Consider the following 17,046-nt stretch of genomic DNA (forward strand, 5'->3'; position numbering starts at 1 on the left):
AAGGATGAATCAATGGCCGATTCTAATACTGATGATCGACTATAGGGTTTTGTCTTACCATGTCCCAAATGAGGCAATGGCCTCATTTCCTGATTACCTGACATTCCCTCAGTAATAGTATAATTGAGACAGGCTACGTTGGCCGCATACTATCATACAATCAAGTGTATAGAGAACTCGTGGAAGATATCCTCTTTCAGTTAAATGGTAATTACCCTCAGTGCTTTGTGACAAGTTAATCTTTTTTTTTTGCTAGGAATCAAAAGAAATAACTCAAATTATGAACTTTACGCTGGAGACATCCTTTAGGTGTTTTTTTTTTTTTTTGTTTTTTTTTATTAAAATGAAAAATGAATCCTTAATCATGAAATATCACAGTTTGTCTGGCGTAAATTCAACAGCTAATTATTCTCAGAACCCGATGCCTGGTGACATAAACAGACCTTTTGCTCAGGGAGATTGGTCTAATTACTGCAAACCGTCTTCAGTGAGTGTCCTTGTCCCTCTTCATATTAAAGGAAAGACACGGATCTTACCGGCTCTCTAAACAAAGGGACATATGGCGGCCGTCACGGGGCAGGCCAGGCAGCGGAAAATGAAAATAAACAGAAATACGCTGATAAAAAATGTACTTATGTTGATGCAAAATATATTACATCTTCACCTGCTCCCAAATGTTGTGTCAGAATTAACCTTTGAATGGTCATTTAAACATATAGCTGGCGGGAAGACTCTATGTATTAAGAAACCACAATAATGTCTGAAACATCTCCGCACCTTCCAACCCATGAACCATGCTCCTCTCGTCTTACCTGAAGTGGCTCTACAAGTTGTCCACACCTAGAAACTAGTGGTAATTAGAGAACATCCAGTCCACACTGCAAATATCAATTCGAGCAATTATCCCAAAAGTAACTTTTTTGTTGATCTTTTTTGTTGAATTACCCATGTTTAGAGGGGACAATACTGGTGCCCGCAACACCACCCCCCCCCCCCCCCCTTGGCTAAGTTACATTGTCTATGCTATGAAAGTTAAAAAATGCTGCAGTGCTACTTATGACCACTAGGAGGCATTTAATGCTAACTATTTATTGTACAATATAGTTTGCAGGCTATTTTAGGATAGAATGCATGCAGAAAAAATGAAGGGTACAATGGTGCCCATGGATTTCTATGTGTGCCCCTTTGATATTTTATCATTCTACTATACAGTGTGCATTGGAAATTTTCCCCTGTGTTAAAATCCTCTTCTTGCTCATTTTTCTTTCATTTCAGATTAGAGGTGGACCTTCAAATCTTTTACATCACTTTCTTTATCATGCTACAAGTAAGTGAACTCAAAAGGGTTTAAAGAGCAAAATCTAAAGCATAGTCAATGGGTAATAATCTTCCGTTAGATACACTGAATAATAAAGGAGAACGTGACGCAACACAAGACTTACGTGTATTGTTACGGTTGTGTAGACCTGATCGTCTTTTAGGTTTCCAGCTCTTGGGAGTACTTAGTCTCATGAGTACATCCAACTAGACTTCTTCCACCGTTTATGTCTTGAGGCCCCTTGGATGGTTGTATGAAGGTCACTCATCAGCTCCAGCCCAGTGGTGGCCAGGTATTGAAGATATTGATCTAACATAGTTCCAATCTAATAAGGAAGTGAGTGGAAGTGTGTCACAGCTTTGACTATGGTCCCAGTGGAAGAGATTCAGTTTTGGCCTCCAACCAAAATGTAGCTCAGCTGTCAGCTGTTCCTGAGGTTGCTATCTCGCAGGTGGGCTGTTTGTATGGACATCTTCCCAAAAGGAAGAACATCCATAGTCGATGGTGCAAAGAAGAGCGTTCCATGCCCCCTGCCTAGTAAATGGAGTCCATGGTCTACAGAATATGAAAAGATTGAAAGTATCTGGTCATGGATTTGGGAATGGACACTACCCTCTTTTAATTCAGGTCCCTAATTTTAAGCTCCATGGATCCATCCAGAAGAACTCTACTATATAGACATCATGGAACTTGTTTTATTCCCATATATTTAGAATGCAAAGGCCAGTTTGGTAATTTTTTGTTTTATACCAAAGTGGCCCAAGACTACATCTAGTCATGACCAACACGTTATCAGAAGTCATCCGGAAGTGTTGAAAACTGTGGTTGAACAATGAATAAAACCTGTTGTTGCGTTTGGATGCACACACTAACTGGGACCAGTAAGAAGAGGACATTCATTTGTGTGTGGTTGTCGACGTAGGTCCAGTTGCTTGGCTGGTAGCCTTAGAGGCCCAATATCCTTGTGTTTGGGCACCTTCGATCCAGGCAACTTAGGATTTGCCATGAGGAAGTGATGCCAACATTAGTTTCTCACTGAAACCTGCTTGCCAAGTATTTAATAAAGGTTTCTCTACTTCTCTAGACTTCTTCCCCAGTTTCTGTATTGAGGCCATTGTCTGGTAGTATATAACTCATCAGTGGCTGTCTGGTGTTGCCAAGGGTTGAAGATATTGGGCAAAAGAAGTTCCAGTGTAGAAAGACATTTCAAGCGAGTGAGATTGTGTTACATTTAAATATTGGTCCCTCCTACCAAATAACTTCATCCTCTGTGCTTCTAAGGTAGTGCTTCTGTGATCTCACCGCTTCCTACTGATTTGATAGGTTGCATTCAGTTATAAATTCAGATAATGGATTTCCGCCACTATATGCTTCACGAAAAGCCTGCTTACGCTCATCAGTAAATGGTTCTGTCCTTTAAAGTACAAATAAAAACTAATATATATTAACCATTTCAAAGTGAGCTCCATTCTAAAAAGAATGGGGAAAACCTTGCACAAGATCTTTGAGCTGCAGAATCTCACAATATTGTATTTAAAAGAATAAAAGATTTAAATTTGCAACAAAAACACAGAACACAGAGTAATTTGCTGAACAGGGTTTCTCTGCCGTGTGACCAGCGTCCTTTAAAGGCGTCTATTTGCTTACACAAGTGCATAAACTCTTGGCAAAGTTCTGTTTTCAATGCTTAACTGAACTCCTGAGCACAGATGTCCCATTTGTGTTTCATTAGTATACCGTTGTCTCTGAGGCTTTAGTCTTATGCACTGAGCAATAATTACCTGGCTCGTAACTGTTCCCTTACCAGCTGGCCGGGGACCTCCTCTCCTCTGACCAAGACCCCTCTTGGCTGTCAACCCTTTCCAGTCAGCCGGACAGCTCAATCAGTGTGAAATATGAACGATGCCGAACGAAGCGGGGAGCCGGTGAGCGAGTGCCTCCACCTTAACCCCTCGTTTACAGTCTGTTATTTAATCTCCTGGCTGAAGTATTATTTATCAAGAAAGAAATAAACACTTTAATAGACACTTCACTCCCTCATATTAGCCATTTACCAAGGTTTCTGCTCTGTTGCAGAATGTATGGCTGATGCATAATATATATTATCCCATTAAAGCTTATATCACTATAAAATACACAATTATTTGGAAAAAATTCCTGTAAATACTATCTGTATAATTGGTGAGTTCTGACGAGTTCATTAGGAAAACTTCTATATTGTCAGGAACATCTCTGCCCTAGTATAAATAGATATAAAAAGATATAATATAGATATATCAATATAAATATAAATATATAGAACCTTGGATATGTGTCACCAATATAAAACAAAAATTAGCCGGCGGCTTTTGGACCTTTCCATGGTCATGGAACTCACAAGGTGGCTTAAAATATCCTTAAATAATAGCAATTATATAGTATCAATTATATAGTACAAATATATAATGCAGTAACAACATATACTTATCTGTGAGGAGTTTGTATGTTCTCCCCGTGTTTGCGTGGGTTTCCTCCAGGTGCTCCGGTTTCCTCCCACACTCCAAAAACATACTGGTAGGTTAATTGACTGCTAACAAATTGACCCTAGTCTGTGTGTCTGTCTGTGTGTGTGTGTGTGTGTGTGTGTATGTTAGGGACTTTAGATTGTAAGCTCCTATGGGCAGGGACTGATGTGAGTGAGTTCTCTGTACAGCGCTGCGGAATTAGTGGCGCTATATAAATAAATGATGATGATGATGATATTTTCTTGTTATGTCCTTGTATACTCTTGTGTAAATACCGTACACTGCTCAGTGATGCCCATATGTCTAAAGTCTAAATGACAAAAGAGTCATTGGCTATTGGAATGGGTGTGGCTGCAACACATTGTGGGCGTGGCAGCACAGACTGAGTGTATCTCAGCCACTCCGAGATGTGACCCAGGCAGATAGGGGATATGATCAATTTTGTTGCATTGTTTTATTCAGCAATGTTGAGAAATATGAAAACCATATGTTGACATGTGATCACCTGATTTACTTAAGGTTGCTCAATACATGCTGCCACGTGATGGTCGGTATCAGTCTATGCTTCTCTGTGATAACTTATGTTTTCTAATGTTGTGTCTTAGGGGCTGATTCAATTAGTCGCAAGTTCCCATAGGAACCTTGCACGATGCGTCTCTACGGGATGTTGAACGTAAGAATTTTTGCTTATTTTTGCTCACACCTCAGTATTGAAAAACAGGGACAAATCTTTAAAACCTGGCACTGTCCCTTGAATTTAGAAATATCCAGTGACTGTTCATAGCTGCAGGATAAATCATACAGAAGGGCTGAAGCTCATTGAATGCCCTTCAATGTTCTCCCTGAGAAAACTATGGTCTTCTTGACCACAAGGGGGCGACAGTGAGGATCTGGTCCTTTCTCTTTATGATATTTACAAACGCCCATCGTGATGATCAAGGTGATGGAGAAGAAGTGGAAGAATTAGTTTGCACATTATTCCCACATGCATTTATTGCAAACAGCAGCCAATCAGCTTCATGGGGCAGCACGGTGGCACAGTGTTTAGCATTGCTGCATCCCAATGCTGGGGCTCTGTGGTCAATGCCCAACCAGAACCCTCTATGTGTGGAACTTGAAACAACTTTTTCATTGAGGACTGAGCCTGGACAGTCCAAACACCTAATTCTCCATCCACGATTTGTGAATATTCACAAATCGTGAATGGTAATTTTCGCCTATTGCAGTCTCTGTAACTTGCAGCTAGATATGCTTACCAGTACTCTGTTGCCCACAGGACTTCTGCACAGAGATATTGGTGTTGATTACTCAGATATTGAGAACAGACAATGTACAGGGAAGATAAGATGAAAAAGAACCAAGGTCAGGAGCCAGATCCGCAGCAATACAGAATCAGCAAAGTCTAAAAAACCAGCAGAAGCAACCAGAGAGCAGCAGCAGCACAAAGTCAAAGGGTTAAGTCAAGGTCAAACAAAGGAAAAGTCAAGAGTGAAGAATTCAATTAAAGTCCAAAGATTAGGAAAAAGCCTATACACAAGTAGAAAATGAGCACTCTAATAGTAATTGTAACTAATTGTAACTAAACCTACAGTGGGTAATATGTACAAGTGAGAGCAAGTCTCGGCCATGTTACTGAGGGTTGCGATGGGGGCACCCACTTGCCAACCCCTGCGGTACCCCTGGAGAGAGAGCGCTCCTCCAGACACTTCATCCAGACAGAACAGGCGTTGGTAGAGAAACTTCAGCTGCTGCCATTAGCCAAACCTAGGACAGACCTGACTGAGAAATACCAACTGTTTTATCTTCATCTAATCCTTGCTCCATTCTCTCAGAAAATCGAACTGCAGCACATGCAGATGTGACGATGAGGTTCGGTGGACTGTATCTGATGTAGAAACAGATTTCCCTAGGACTTCATGACAGTAAGGTCATTTACAAAGCCACAGTTCCGCACCAGTTCAAACCGTCTTCCCCTCCTCCTTCCAACCACCCCCTTCATCAATTTCAACATTTACGTTTTTCTAAAACACTGCTTAGTTCAGCGTGATTTATGTCTCACATTAATCATGTGTGAGGTGACATCAGGAATGTCTCTATTACATGTGGCCATTATTGTGGGCTTAAACAAGTGGAAGTGCAACTGAAAGGTAAAAAATACGTTCAATTATAAGGTGGCGGGAAAATTCAACTTCTTTTGTGCGGGAGAAAAAGGTTGTGAAGAACAGGAAACATGAAATACATGCAAAACATTTATTCCTTTCCCATCATGCAAAATTAAAACTTGTTTCCACATGGTGGCTCAAAAGTAGGTGCACTCAGCTGGTTAATCAGTACCAAGGGCCTACACACAAAGCTGGATATAATAGGTCTGTGCCGACATAAACAAGCATTTGTGCGCAGTAGTTTGCACTTTTGCGGGTCGTAAATGACTCTATGGGTAGATTTATCAAACTCAGAAAAGCTCCGTCTCAGGTAGAAACGGGGCTAGATTTACTAAACTGCGGGTTTTAAAAAGTGAAGATGTTGCCTATTGCAACCAATCAGATTCTAGTTATCATTAATTTAGTACAGTCTGCAAAATGACAGCTAGAATCTGATTGGTTGCTATAGGCAACATCTCCACTTTTTCAAACCCGCAGTTTAGTATTCCGACTCTATCACCAATTTCTTAGTAAATAGACCTGTTAGAGTTTCAGTGTGGTCATCTAACATAACAACTGATTGTCTAACCATCGTGACTGGAGCCAATGATATGATTGAGAATTCAGCCTTAAAACTTATCAGAAATCATTGTATTTAAGTTTTGCTTAATTGTTTATATTACTTGATTTGAATAATAAACTCATTAATACTACCAAAAACGTTATATTGCGTTCTATACAGTCATAGGACACCCCCAACATGACCTGACCACTGGACATGATCATAATACAATTCTATTACACTGTATACAGACATAGGACACTACACCTCCAACATGACCTGACCACTGGACATGATCATAATACAATTCTATTACACTCTATACAGACATAGGACACTACACCCCCAACATGACCTGACCACTGGACGTGATCATGATACAATTCTATTACACTATATACAGACATAGGACACTACACCTCCAATATGACCTGACCACTGGACATGATCATAATACAATTCTATTACACTGTATACAGACATAGGACACTACACCTCCAACATGACCTGACCACTGGACATGATCATACAACATCTATTAGAACTGTGTACATTCCATATTGTACTTCCAGCAGTGTCCATCACTCTGCTCGCTGCCTTCAGAAATAAGCTGATGATTACTGCATTGGGCTGTTTCTGTCATGTGAGGAGCACAGGCAGAGATCATTATTTTCAGAACACAGATACAAGAAAAGTGCAAAAAAAAAACCCTCAGTAATGGGTAATTTAGCACCAAAAGTTTTTTTTTTTAATTAGTGTACATTAAAGCAGGTTGTTTGGTGATGATAGAGGCATTTTTTTTTTATATCGGATAGAGCAGACAGAATACACCCTTGTGCTGATTGGTTCTTGCCGTTACCATTAAAGACCTCTTGCAAATAAAGGGTTAACATTCAGAGAAAAACTGCATAAAACTCTAATTTTGCAGAGCAGCAATGTAAGAAAAAAAAAATCAGCGTTGGGAAAATGATGGTTGTAGAGGAGTAGACACGAGCACTCGAGGGATCAATTATAAAAACACTCACTCAGCGATTTCTATTCAAATGAACACCTGAAGAGGAGGTCTCAATGGTTTAAAAAGCGTGTGGATATTACCGGATAAATGTTAGGCCAATGAAAAAGATCATCCTCTGTTATTTGTGTGCATTTAACTTGACACTAAAATGGTCTTTGTGGATGGTGTCTTCTGCTTTTCTTCCCCGCTTTCATCTTAAAGTCCCTTAACACTTTGTGATCTGAACAGAGAGAGAGATTCGGAGAGAATCCATCACACCTGAACCTTAAGGATTGCCGGCGCTGTTCCTGCCTATGAATATTCAGCAAAGCGCTCTGAGATTCTGCTGTAATTCCTTGATTGAGAGTTTAAAAAACAAGGATTTGCATTTGCCCGCAGGTCGTTGTACGCGGGACATTTTAATTCTTCCTTAAAGTGCACCCTTCACTGTGAATTAATATTTTCGGATTCTCTGGCATATAGCGAAAAAAAAGAAGAGAAAAAAAAATCTTTGCAACAGGGATATTAATTATACCAGATACCTTTTATTTATTTTAAGTGTCCAGAATGAGAGTTGGGAGATAGACTCATCGCACATTCCATTAGTGTGTAAAGAAAGATAGCTCCTCTTAGATAATAGATAATGTAATTACAACAGTTACATTCTGGTTTTCCAGAGCTGGAAGATCAGTATATTGGGCAGTAGGTATGTTACAGTTTCTGGGTTGTCAGCGTTAAAGTTCTCTTGTTATCTACACATAGCGGAATCTGCCATTTTATGGGTTAAACTGATATCCTTGTGAGGGCAGATTATCAATTCACTAGGAACCTTTACCTTATAAAATAAGTCAAACCCAGTAGAGGAACTTCCAGCCCCGCAGGAGGTGTAGCTGCTATGAGGCTTTGAGATGAAGGAGACCTGGTAATGACAGGTCACCCTTCTCCTCCTAGGTTCCCACTCCTCCCCCACTCTTCTCTCAAAAGAGGGACCTCTTCCAAGCATAGGCAGACAGATCTGTGAGTAGACAAATATATATATATATATATATATATATATATATATATATATATATATATATATTATTGAGATTGATCTATTAAGCGATGTATAAGTTAAAGTCTGTATTTGCAGAGAGCAGCATTTATGAGGAAAACATCTAATAATAGAAATATATATGTAAAGAGAATTATCTATGAAGACAAAGCAGCTGTGAGGAGAAACATCATTGTGAAAAAAAACCTCTGGGAGCAAAAACAATGAGAAAGGCAGTAAATGTATCGTCAAACCCTGGTGCTTGTGAGTAAACCTGAGAAATTATCATATAATTATGTAACATAAACCTGACGTGGAAGGAAACTATAGAGTTAGCATCTGTGTCAGGAAATTAAAAGACTGGGTTTTAAATCCATTCAATATATCATATTCATCAGTATAAATATTTGTTTCAGAGACTGTGATATATATCATTTAATTACATCATCTACATCATTAGTGAAAAGGAATTCATATACAAATCTGAAGAAAATAAAATCTACATATAACTAAAGGAGAAGCTACCAACGGTATTATAAGTGCACCAACAACAGCCTGGCCTGGAAGTGAGGGATAATTCAATAATAAATACTGTGAACTGTTCATTTATAAGTGTGTTATAATATTAATGAGTTAACATTTAATCTAAGTGAAGAGAGTAATATAGTATTATTCTTAGGCCATTCTAAAGTAATTTATTGTGATATGATCGATACATAGGTGTTAGACATACTTTATATTGAATTAGGATGAGTTTATAAATAGAATTTTGTAGTCTATTAGAAATAGTAAACATAATATCAAACTTGTCTAGATACTAAAGCTTCCAAACTCCCTAATTGTACATATATTGAAAATATATATTTTTAAAGTAAATATTTTTATATAAAAGAACAATCTTATTGTGTGTCAGAGCTGTGCAAAGTGTGTGTGGTTACCAGGGGTCCCTAAGTCGCCCCTGGTAATTACATCCATGTCCATACATACCCAGACTAAGAAGATTTGGTGGTGGAACTGTGCATGAAGAAGCAAGTGATATATACACCAACAGTTTATAGATACCCCCTTTAGCTAGTGCAAGGGGGTGTTAACCGGAGTTTGAAGCGGTTGAGAGTAGGCCAGGCAGTTTCACAGTTGTTGTCAGTGCTTATCCTTAACACTGCATATATGTGTGTATATAGCAAAATGAAAACATGAGATGTTGGTTCATATTTTGATCAAAACCTTTAAGCCTGCATCCCAGGCAGTTCCAAGGCTGCACATCAGTGTCTGGAAATAAAGTGGACAATATTAGTCAGTCATTGCTGATTACTCTAAACTGAATCTCAAAATTTCCAGGTTGTTTTGAAAAAAATCTATGTTTGGGCCAAATATGTTGATTGTATGACCCTTCCTCCCCACCACTCCCTATTGTCTATGCCATTAGTAAGATGACATTCTACAGATATATATTACTTAGACATGAGCAGATTATTCAGTATGAATTTATAATGAAATTCGACATTTGAATGTTACTGTTTGATTTGTCAGTAAAAGTGTATTTATGTAACTGCTTATTAAAATAACCGTTCAGTCTTCTCAGCTAATTATTCAGTCAGATACTGGAGGCAGCGTATCCTAAGTTTTGTAAACTGGATATTCAGATGTGGCTGATTAAGCAAATAATCTGTTAAATCGACCATAGCCAGAATAAAGTACAGTATACAGCCCAAGTAACTGGTTCAATCGGGCAGCTATGTCTTTAAAGCAATCACTCTCATGCAACCCTAGTGGGTATTCAGTTGATAGAATTACCAGGCTTTACCATGCAATGTGGATACAACTGCTCAGTGGTTCGGTATGGTAAAAATCTGCAGGACAGATCTAAATAAAATTTATATTTCTGTATTTTACCTGATTATTATTCAACGTCTTCTAAAACACTTTTCGTGCTGCACAGCAGAATCTGGCATCACACAGGGAGGAGGGTGTTTAGAGATAAAAGACTTGAGTAGAATGAATGACGGGTATTCTACCTAGAATGATAAGAGTGCCAGCAAAATATACCCATTCATTTTAATGGAGATAAAATGAAAAGGGAGAGTTTGATGTAGTTATAATGTCATGAAGGTTAAATATACTGTCCAGTGTTACCCTCAATTTCCACTGCAACAGTAAGGACCTGATTCAATTTTGAGCATATCGTACGCAAAATTGCTCTGTGCATACCCCTACGATTTCAGGGAGGGAACGAGGAGGGGAAGGGACGTTTATCTCTACTTAATTTATAGCAAGGGTGTGCCAAACTCAAGTGTACAAGCCATGTACGGATCAATCTCTGGGCTTCGCAAAGTTACTTTTTTTTCTGCCGTTGCTCCAGCCACAGGGCTAGTCTAAAAGTCTAAGGGCTAGATGTACTAAGCTGCGGGTTTGAAAGAATGGGGATGTTGCCTATAGCAACCAATCAGATTCTAGCCTTCATTTATTTAGTACCTTCTACAAAATGACAGCTAGAATCTGATTGGTTGCCATAGGCAACATCCTCACTTTTTCAAACCCGCAGCATAGTAAATCTAGCCCTAAATCGTAATTACTAGCGATGACAGTCTCATATGCATTCTACAACATGTGTTTGCAAACAGGAGCAATTGTAAAAATGTATTGTATGTTCAGTAGACATTAAGAGCATCCTCATAAATGTATTTTTTAATAATGCGTGCATCAGGCCCTAAAAGTTTAATACAGTGTTACCTTCCCACTTCATTACATACATAGGAAAAATTATGTTTCAGTCAGTTAGGCTGCTGTGACATCACCGGCCCCGCCCCTTGTGTAGGAATCTACACTGTGTATATGTGCAGAGAAAGTCTTCAAGCTTGTCACCTGACCTCCACTGTTCCGCCTTCCTTACACTGTAGCCTGTTGTAAAGAATCAAAGGAAGCAGGATAGTAAGTTTACTTCAGTGTAAACATTGCAATTATTGTGGGCTTATTATTCAGATCAGTAATATACAGCTTTGGGTACGTATTTATATCACAGTGGATTTACTTGTTTTTTAAATCCACACAAGAGTTTAATCATGTAGGAAAGAACTGAAATACTTTCCTGTTGGCAGTCTTTGGCTCTTAATTGATGGAAGCCATAAATCAAATAATTTTTTGGGGAAGAAATATTTGTCGTGTTATTGGTGGCAAATACTGACCCAGAGACTTCGGCCCTTGCCAAACAGAGGCAAGGTTTGACATGTGTGGTGGGGGTAAGGTTTATGATGACAGTTGTTAAATTACTTAATACCTGACATGATAATTCCTGCCCCCCATTGAGGGCTGTTAATTACTTTGTTACTAATCTCTGCCTCAGCAAATGCCGAAATTTCTGGGTTAGAATAGTTCCTACTCAGTCACATAGTATTCAATTCATTTAATGGCTCAATTCATTCACCGGATCTGCAGCTGAAAATTTTATTGTAAAACAGATTGCAATATTCTGCGCTATGAAAATATACTTCATTTACTGCATTTTTTAATTAATATGAACTATAGATGTTTATTTGGTTTTTTTTTCTTGAAGGAGATGCAAATGACCATCGGGCACAGAATAAGGAGAAGAAGAAATAAAAGATGACATGAATTAATCAGTATGTAGCATTTCAGAATCCAGAGATTGTTTATAATTGTGAAAACGTGGTGTTTGCATTAAGCATCAAAAGAAAATCCGCAGAGTATCGTAAATGTTAACATAGCGCGCTAATCAGTGTCATCTACCAGGAAGCAAGCTTTGAAGTCCTTTTATACAGGTGGGGAATATCTAGATGCAAAGATTGGTGTTTAATGAGGATATTGTATGCGGCTAAAAATATCTCGCCATGGGGAAAAAAAATGTAACATGTTATTACTAGACTGGAATAGGATAGTAGAATTTTTGAATGAGTAAATGTGATGTTGTTTTAAAATGCAAGTGCTCTTTATTTACATGTGAAAATGAAAGTAGACCTGTCACCTGCAGAGGAGGCAGCCATTTTGTTGGTGGGACCAATATTCATCCACTGTGGGCACCCACTGACCAGGTAGCACATACTTGCCAACTCTCCGGTAGACTTCTGAATTCAGGGTAGGTCTCTCAGTTCCCACATCTGCCCACATTCTAGTGAAGGGGACAGCATTTGGAGCCCCCATGGCACAGTTTTGGAGAATTGCATCATTTTGCCCCCCCCTGAGGTAAAATGACGTGTTAGCATTATTGCATCGCTGGGGGGTAGGGTTACAAAAGTGATGCCATTCTCGAACCCCGTCCCCGCACGTCCTCTTTCCTCCTGGGATCTCCCAGAAGCCAACATTGAAGAGTTGGCAGGTATGAGGTAGGATAGTTGCCTTGGTCAGGACTTTTGTTCCATTAGTTAGGACGGTTGGGAGGCGTGTTCCCCTGGCACTCATTGCACAGCAAGAGGGCACAGACCCTACTTAACTTAGCCACCACCCCCCCCCCCCCCTCGTGTGTGTTGAATGTCCACATCCACTTTTCGAGGGTTGTGGTTTATAGCAGAGAGGGATGGTGCTATGTTATTATAGGCAGGGGAAAGTGGCTGCATGAACCAAAGGCTTCATTTTGGTCCATGCTGTGTGGGCACTACCAACTTTAGCCTAAGCTGGCATTGCAACCTGGGGTAGGGTCCCAAGAAGAAACCACGTCAAGCTCCGAGGTTACTCTGGGCTGCCGTGGGCATGAGCCGGCCTTGTTATCTCCTTTATGTGTCTGCAATATTAGTAACATTGCCACAGAGACCTATTCTTACTAGTCATATACTGGACATTCGCTAATCCACCTGGTCACCTGGTGTCTCGGTGATGTCGCCAGTATCTAGTGAATTGATAGGCTGCATTGTTGTGAGTATAGGCTAAACTGACGCTATGGCCGCCCCCACAGTGTGTAGGTAACAGGTACACTTTAAATATAGTTTTAACCAGTTTGGATCTGCAGAGATAAGAGTTAAATAGACAGAAAAGTGAGAGTCTGATTTTCCCGTGTGCTGAGCATGGCGACTGCTTGTACACCATGATATTCAAGCTAATTGCAAATAACTGTGAATAGTCCCTTATGCTTATCATCTGATGGAGCACATCAGCATTTTCGTGTACACCTGCTCGGCCTCCGCTCAGCTCCTGGGTTTGATTGGAAAAAGCAGTAAAAAGACGACGTTTGACTTCATATGAGATTTACTCGTACTGCCGCCTGCTAAACATAATTATGTTATAAAGCGAGTCGTTAAGAGCACTACAGACTGCTCCCTGCCTTAAATAAAGGGTGGCTGATATGTTTGAGGATTGGAATCCCAACAGAGGCAGTCGCGAGTGAACAGAAGAATAATACAGATCGCCCTAGTCATTATTTAGGAAAGAAACTTGAAAGTTGCAATGAAAACGTTAATAAATCCAACACCGTGGTCCGTGGCACAGACTTTGCGATGCATCATCAATTATATGCTGTATAATGCACAGACGGAACTACTTCTGGCACAGTTCACAAGTGATCCTAATATAAGTATAGACTCTTGTAAATGACCTGTAGAAGCGGTGAGATCTGATGTCATTGCTTGAATTAAAGATTGAGGGGTGATGATACACTATAGGGGCCACATAGTGTGGCCCTCTAACCTCTAAAGCGGCCACACATAACCCTTAGTATCAGTAATAAGATACAACAATAGCTCTAATCGAAGAGAGAGGCACCTATCTGTAATAATCTATCAGAATGTATTTTATACCATACTTGTCTACTTTTTAAATCTGTACTCCGGAGTACAGGTCATGTGACAGAGGGTTGGAGGGGGGCGTGGTGACCTTATTGCATCACTATAGCCCCGCCTCCACTTAAATTATTATAAGGTATTGAATAGAGGGACGCAGGGCTTAATGACGTAATTAAGTGCCCCCCCATGTTATTCAATGCCATCCATTTTTGCATTTTATAGAATCCGGGAGGACTCCCCGAAATTCGGGAGCCTTCCGGAAGTTCTGGGATATTGGGCAAGTATGTTTAAACTGTAACATATCTGATTGTAAAGCACGAATTAGCTGGGGGCTGCAGGCCCATAATGGATATATGGTCACTTGGACCGACTAGGTTATAATTTATAATATTATCTCATATATAACATTCTGTAACTATTATCTATGTAAGCGGCAAGAAGTAGTTATCATTCCATTTTCCCTTATGAATTTCTGATACCAGAAATAACATACCATATACTGTAAATATAGGGATATTATGTAATCCCTGTCTTCCGTGTCAAGCTATTGCTTAGTGCGTTTATATGATCATAAAACCTACTAGCTGACTTCTAATATTGTTTCCAGTTATATGGGGGTATAGTATCCAATTTTAATGTTGATCCCAACTGTTAGTAAAGTTATGAGTAACTTTCTAAGAAGTGAAGTGGAGATGTTGCCCTTAGCAACCAATCAGATTCCAGCTATCGTTTATCTAGTACATCCTAGAACATGACAAGAATCTGATTGGTTGCTATGGGCAAAGCATCCACTTTTCTCTTTTAGAAAGTTCGATAAATTTACCCCAAAAGGTCTGCACAACTATACCATCTTTAGACACTCATACGAATAAGAATTGGAATATTTTATATTGGATGTAGTTCCTCTGATTTTGCAGTCTCTCTCAATATGACAGACATGGAAAATCTCCAGTATGATGACACCAAACATCAGTCGTACATTGACCGGTCAAGAAGGAGATCGAAAACCCGCATTTATATCTGTAACTGCAGATAACAGGGGATACTAGTCATTGATTATAACACCTAAACTCTTTATTTTACATCGAACACTGACACCTGCAGTTTAACAAAATTACTGGCTGAAAACCAAAACACAAAAAACGTTGCTTTGTATAATAAACGTAACTTTCTGAAGTTGAACAGGAAACTCCAAGAGATGTTTTTTATTTTGTTGCACCGAGCCCAAAAGGACAAACTGCCTTGGCATTTCTCCTTCTCCTGTACATATTCTGCGCAGCCTGTGTATTGGATGGTAGAGATGAGCAAAGCAAAGGAATTTCACTGCACAAGAGATTATTTCGCACAAGATATTTGAGTTTTGCATTTTGTTCACCATTCTACAAAAAAAATAAATGTAAAAATAAAATTCCATTGCATTTGTAAATTCCGTATTTTGCAGGATTCATAGCCTGTTAAAAGATCTGAGACGAGAGTGGGCAATTCCATCTGCCGTTTGGTGTCCAAGGATGTTGGATCTCTCTGAAAGAGTCTCGATCTCCCCATCATGGCCGTTATTAGAATGGGAGTATCACCTTGTTATCACCAAAGAAAAACTCAACAAAGAAGTTACCTGAATTGTGGAATTTTGAGGTATTCCATTTATGGACACACCATTAAAAGACTGAAGAGGATATCCCTACCTCAAAACTCCACAATCCAAATAAGCTCTTCTTCATTTATTCTTTGGTACGCCACCTGTTGTTGAATCACATTAGGGGGAAACAAAGAATTTACTTCACTATTTTTTTTACTTATTGTACGAGCATATATAACATCTCAGATGAAAATACATTTGTGTGTAATGTGATATAAGTATAATTGTCCCTATAATGGGTCATTTGTATTATCTAATCGTACTGCAAGAATGTATAGCAGAATCTATGTGTAAGTGGCTGAAGGGAAATTATTATGTACAGTGTATATCATTGTATGTCCCACATCTGGTATGGCTGCTATGGTATTTATTTTTTACTATTTAGTTATATAGCAGAGAACAGAGAACTATTATCATTCATATCTGCCCCATTGGAACTTACAGTCTAAAGATTTAGCAAACACTCTTTGAGTCTAGGGTTCATTTTAGTCAGAAGCCCATTAACCTAATAGTAAGTTTTTGGGATGTGGGAGGAAACCAGAGCACCCGGAGGAAACCCACACAAACACGGGGAGAATATACAAACTCCACACAGATAAGGACATGGTCGGGAATCGATCTCATGACCCCAGCGCTGTGAGGATGTAATGATAACCGCTGCATAGCGCATCTGTGAACAGTGTCTGAAGATCCCTCTGCCACAAAGCTCTCCCCATAGGATTAATTGGCTAAAGCCCTCTCAATGCTCTGCTCTTCTGAGTATGCACGGGGTGCAGTGAAGCCCCCCCTCCATTTTTTATCTACAAGCCATCATTGTACAAGACATTGTTAGTCTCAGACACCATTCCGTAATTTCATAGTTTTGGGAGCAAACCCTGATTTGTGACTTTTCATATATTCAAGAGAGCAAATTTACATTGTCATAAAAAAATCTTTACTTATAAAATTTTTAAGATCTCTTTCGGTTCGAGAGCAAAGTGAGGTAACATTGTTTTAATTGGAAGATTGTCTTGTTTGATTTAGCAAACGTACTTTTTCTTGCTTTCTCTCCTTTCATACTTTACCTGTGAAAATCAGAGCTCCGTGCACCCCATGGAAAGTTTTATAAGGAACGTACGGATGATACATTCTC

At 39.3% G+C, this 17,046-nt stretch overlaps 1 long non-coding RNA gene across 1 annotated transcript in view; it reads left to right on the top strand.

Moving 5' to 3' along the window:
* The window catches only part of LOC142109170 (uncharacterized), an 81,030-nt gene extending 68,573 nt beyond the window's left edge, over positions 1 to 12,457 (top strand). The window contains exons 4-5 of the long non-coding RNA XR_012680300.1: positions 1,276 to 1,327; positions 12,103 to 12,457. This is a non-coding gene — a long non-coding RNA (uncharacterized LOC142109170). The remainder of the gene's footprint in view (positions 1 to 1,275; positions 1,328 to 12,102) is intronic.
* The last annotated feature ends 4,589 nt before the right edge of the window (positions 12,458 to 17,046 follow it).

Source organism: Mixophyes fleayi, chromosome 12, assembly GCF_038048845.1.
Source record: "Mixophyes fleayi isolate aMixFle1 chromosome 12, aMixFle1.hap1, whole genome shotgun sequence".
Lineage (NCBI taxonomy): Eukaryota > Metazoa > Chordata > Amphibia > Anura > Limnodynastidae > Mixophyes > Mixophyes fleayi.